The following is a 6,000-nucleotide window of genomic DNA, read 5'->3' as shown; positions in this document are numbered from 1 at the left end:
GGAGGCTTCTAAAATCATGCACAGAAGGTTCAAAGTCAGAAAGGTTTTTCCGCCGTTTACGATCGTTCGGATATGAAAATTTTGTGACTTTCGGATCGCCAATACGATATTATCACGACTATTACAATTTTTTCGTAAGCATTTTCGGGACATTTCCGATCATCCAAAATTATCATATCTAATCTGAATTTTACCCATTTCGGGATTCGAACTCGTACTTTGATGAATCTGCCCCTTAGAGATTTTTTAAACCACAAATAAACTAATTTCCAGGAAAAAAACCACAAATGTCTAGTTATTTATTAAAATATCCAAACTGAAGCCGGTGTCAAAAAAACCTAAAAACTCTAAAACCACAAAGCAAAGAAAGATCTTCCATTTGGGAAAGGGACATCCGCCATTGACTTCTACATGATCTCGACATGTTTTAAATAAAGTATTTTTCCATTTGTAGTTGTTGTGGTTTTTGTTGCATAACAAAATCACGTTTTTTTCCGTAATAAAATCAGGTTTTGGAGTTAAAAAACAAGAACTGAAAAAATCGAGCATTAGTAAATGCCCCCCTAAGAGAATGCAGGCTCTAACAATAGCTCTCTTGACCTGGTAAGCCCCTGTGTTCTAAAGCTAGCATGCATTTTACATGGATGTCCTTGATGAGCAAAACAAGACTAATTCTGGAGGTACAGTAATTCTGAAGGCTGTTTAGAGTAATTTTACTGATAGAAAAAAAAGGTTTACTTATGCTTTAAACTCCCAATATTCAAATTATGGTTAAAAAAAAATCAAATGTTCGATATTTATTAAGTGCAAAAACTCAAATGTAAAACTTCAGAATCTAAAAGCTTGCGAGTTCATGTAGAAGTCAATGGGAGCTGTCCTAGGGAAAATTCAAGGCATTTTTTGAATCTAAGATTTAACATTTTTTCAAGTTTGTAAACTCCCAAATCTGAGGAATTTGAGTTTTCATTCAATCAAGTTTTCCATATTTGAGTTTTTTTTTTAAATAAGAGTTTATTTTAGAGTAGAAAGAAAAAACTCATAAATTCAGAAACTTGAAAATTGATAAATAAGCCCATTAGTTTAAAAGTTATTTCTTAAGTCATTTCATGATAAAGTCAGGATTCTCCCATTTCTTAAGACTTTGGGTAGGATTTTATTATCCGAGCAACTGCATCTATTCCACTTATATGAATTTATTCAAAAACTCAAGGAGCTAAGCCAGAGATCAGATTTCCCACTAGAATGCAGTAATGTCAGGAACTCCATGGTCTAGAACCAAGGACCTGAGTTATTCTGGGTGCTGCTCTTCCAGGTTGGGCCACCAGAGACAGTGTGGTTGGGGCCTGGTGGATAATATATGATTCCCTTTTCTTTGTAATAATAAAACAGTACCTGTACTTGATCCCAACTAAGATATAATTACCCCTTATTGGGGGCAGAACAGTCCTATTGGGTTTATTTAATGGTTAAACGATTCCCTTTTCTCTGTAATAATAAAACAGTACCTGTACTTGATCCCAACTAAGATATAATTACCCCTTATTGGGGGCAGAACAGCCCTATTGGGTTTATTTAATGGTTAAATGATTCCCTTTTCTCTGTAATAATAAAACAGTACCTGTACTTGATCCCAACTAAGATATAATTACCCCTTATTGGGGGCAGAACAGCCCTATTGGGTTTATTTCATGGTTAAATTATTTCCTTTTCTCTGTAATAATAAAACAGTACCTGTACTTGATCCCAACTAAGATATAATTACCCCTTATTGGGGGCAGAACAGCCCTATTGGGTTTATTTAATGGTTAAATGATTCCCTTTTCTCTGTAATAATAAAACAGTATCTGTACTTGATCCCAACTAAGATATAATTACCCCTTATTGGGGGCAGAACAGCCCTATTGGGTTTATTTAATAGTTAAATGATTCCCTTTTCTCTGTAATAATAAAACAGTACCTGTACTTGATCCCAACTAAGTTATAATTAAGCCTAACTGGATTCAAAATAATCCTATTGGGTTTAATTAATATTTTATTGATTTTTTAGTAGACTTAAGGTATGAAGATCCAAATTACGGAAAGACCCCTTATCCGGAATACCCTTGGTCCCGAGCATTCTGGATAACGGGTCCCATACCTGTAAGTCCCAGACTTAGGGGACAAATGGGGAAAAATTTTGGTTAGACGAAGAGATAATTCACACTTTAATACGTCTTTAACAATCATGGAATAATTTGGACAAGAAATAGCAGTATGGCAAGAAGCTATGGCACAAGCATTCTAATTATCAGCAATTATACAGCTAATATTAATGTAATAATACTTTTTGTTATTAATACAACTCAAATACAACTCAAAATGCCTACAATGTATCTTACTTTCAAAAACATTTACATTTATCACAGGCTAGGAAAGTAGTTTAGTGGTAGCTCCAAGTTCAAAGCTGTTATTTGACTGAAAAAAAAGAACTTTGGGCAGTTCACAGACAGAAGCAGCGATGCATTATTTATTAATCTGATAAAAGAAGTCAAAACAAGTCGGGTTTTCTTTGGCCAATACATTTGGAAAAACATTTATTTCTTATCTGGTATATATTCTCACCTTACTGAATTTAGACAGACATAACCTCTTTGTGAACATTTCTAATTCAAGACTCAGCAAGATTTCTTAAAATGTAATTAAAATTAAACTTTTTTTTTTTTTTGGTGCATAATTATTGAGTTTTCAGTCCTCAACACACACGGTGACTGATATGCTTTTAACAATTCATGGTGCAGATGGCCGCTTAGCAGCTGGAATGCTGTCAAGAACAGGACACCGCTTGCAAGGTACAAGATTACGTTAAATAAATTGTACACCGGAGTCTCAGAAGTCATATTAAAGTATGGGCTGTGAAAGAAACCTTATATAACCTTGGAGCCACTTTTTCTTTGCTTCTTGGTTTTTCTCTACAGTTCATAGATATTTATATATAAAATGTATATATAAAAATCCCATTATTTTATACATAAAAATAGATACCAAAATTGCAAAAGAATATTTCAGCCCCATAAAAATTGAAGATTTGGCCAATGTTCATCCTTTAGAACAGTGATCCCCAACCAGTTGCTCATCTTCCCCTTTGATGTTGCTCCCAGTGGCCTCAAAGTAGGTGCCATTTTTACATCTCTGGCTTGGAGACAAGTTTTGGAAGCCCAGAGACACAGTTTTACCCCAAGCAGAGCCTCCTGCAGGCCAGCAGTCACATGGGGCTACCAAATAGCCAATCACAGCCCTTATTTGGCATCCCCAAATAACTTTTTCATGCTTGTGAGGCTCCCCAGCACTTTTTATATCTGTGTGTGGCTCAAAGTAAAAAAGGTTGGGAAACCCTGCTTTAGAAGAACAATGATCCAAACACAAGGCAATAGTAACTGGAGTGGCTTAAAAATAAAATGATCCGTTTCCTCCAATGGCCAAGTCAATGGCCATAATCTGTGGCACTATTTGACAACTGAGGTTCCTAAGTATCACCTGGCTAACCTTAGCCACCTTATAGGATATCTACCTTGAAAATGAGCCAATATTAGCCCCAAAAAGTGTGCAAAGCTTGTACGTACCTATCCAAAACCTTACAGTTGTTAGAAAAGGTGGCTCAGAATATTCAATAATTGAATGGTCTGAATACTTATGCAAGAAGTATATATACATTTTTCATATCAATGTTACCCAGTAAAATGATAATTTATACACTGTAGGGCCAATTGCTTACTGCTCATAAAAAAAGCGATATCCATATACAACTTATATTTATTTGCACAGAAAAGAATTGCCTGAATTAATTCTACCTGCATGCACAATGCATCTAGGAGGCTCCTGGTTCTGATGGGTGACTTGCTGCTGAGCGTTATCCCTCCACAGAATAGCAGATTCTGCCAATTTAAATTAAATTCTAAAACTATTTTGGGGAAAGATTTGATAATTTAAAAAATATTGAATGGCTTCCTCTGTAACAAACATATTAGTCATTATTTTCTAATTTAACAGAAAATAAAAATTGAATTTGGTTTTGGCTAGGAATGCATTGAATACATCATTTTTGGATTCAACCAAACACCACAACGATCACAAAAAAATTACCAAACTCAATGCAAACTCTCATTAGTAGATTTAAGTATTAGATACATAAAAAAATTGCAACAACTGTAAACAAAAAGTTGCCTTCTCTTGTGCAAATCCAAATGGTAAGGTTCCAATAGATTTTGCCCATACTACTTATTTTAAGACTTCTTAATGCTGTAAAGATGAATATCAATTCAAAATCATTCACCAAACCTACCTTACGGCTGAAAAATTACATGTTATTGTTTAAATTGCCTCTCCGAGCAGTCCGAGATGCAAGGCCCCCACTGCCAATTTTCTACACCTGCTATGGGACTGCCCCGATGTGAAGAGATTGTGGAAACAAGTTGTAACTTTATGGCTACAGAATTGGCGTTCCCACAGGCACTCAATCCAGCAACATGCTTGTTGGGCTTACTGGGCTCACTTGCCATCCAATGAGACTGCTCCTCTTCTACACTAAGAAGACTGTAGCTCTACACAGGATGGGTCCTTCACCTCCATCACTTGGCAAAAGGATCACCCTGGTCAATTTGCAACTGGAGCTGTACAAGCTCACCTACCTTGCAGGGGATGTCCCAACTAATTTAATAACATATGGACTCCATGGCTTGAGTCTCCTCTACTCATTGATGGCCATGACTCTCCAGCCTCTTCTCCCTTCATTCCCTCTTCTCTCTTCCTTCCTACTCTCCTAACAGTTACATTTCAATAAAAAGATGAATTCAGTGCAGCAACAAAAACAAAACTATAAAAGCTGAAGTTTTATCACATCTTTCTATCATTATATGCTCCTTCATGTCTGAAATACTTTGTGTGCATTTCTTCCCCACTCTGATCAATAATTTTGCTTGACACTCTTGTTTCGAATGAATCCCTTAGGGTCATTGAGGACAAATGATCTCCATCAAAGTAGGATTGTAAAATGTTAAATGGAATTTCAACTTTGGGTTATCAGTAGGTAAATAATATTTTAAATATATTTATATATATATATATATATATATAATGTTTATGTTTTTGATCAGGACAATTACTGGAATAAACATCTGAAATATTTCCTCGCTATTAATCACTTGATAAATTGTTAATTTAAGACTTATGGGACAGATGGAAGGAACCCTAGGGTCTAATGTAGTACATGAATACAACAGATGGTGCTAAAATTATACTTAAGACTCTAAATGAGCCTGGGCTCAAATGGAATAAACACATTAAGTATACTGTATTAATTAAAACAAACATTTTAAAGGAAAATTAACTAAGTAATTACTTGCAGGGTAGCTTTTACTTGACCTTTTTGCTTGATTGTGAGTTTTATTTAGTTTGATAGGTCTAATGACATGCTGCCTAACTTTTTGTATTTAGTGGACAAATTAGGCAACATACGACAAGTACTCGTGCTGAATTCTATTGAAATCAAGTCATACAAATAAATCAAAGAATCCAGGGTCGGACAGGGCCACTGGGACACCGGGAAAAAACCCGGTGGGCCCCAGTGGTCCAGACCCAACCCTTGCCGGTGCTTCCTCGGCCAACCGTTGCTCCCCTGACGTGTTAAACTTACGCGTGCTCAGGGGAGGACGTCGGGTGGGAGACCCTGTGGGGGGATTAGGGAGGCTCAGTGGGGGCCCCTGCAGGGGGTTAGGGAGGCTCAGCAGAGGCCCCTTCAGGGGGCTAGAGAGGCTCAGCAGGGGCCCCTGCAGGGGGTCAGGGAGGCTCAGCGGGGGCCTCTGTAGGGGGATTAGGGGGTGTGCGGGACACGGTCGGCGGGGGACCTGAAGGGCCCCTGGGTTGGCAGCCTCGGTGGGCCCTGCACCCCCCAGTCCGACCCTGAAAGGATCCTATGGGAAGGGTGGAGGAGGCATAAATATTACTATGTTATTGGTATGTTTACGC

This window comes from Xenopus tropicalis, chromosome 5 (assembly GCF_000004195.4).
Source record: "Xenopus tropicalis strain Nigerian chromosome 5, UCB_Xtro_10.0, whole genome shotgun sequence".
Lineage (NCBI taxonomy): Eukaryota > Metazoa > Chordata > Amphibia > Anura > Pipidae > Xenopus > Xenopus tropicalis.
Note: the sequence above shows the minus strand (reverse complement) of the source record.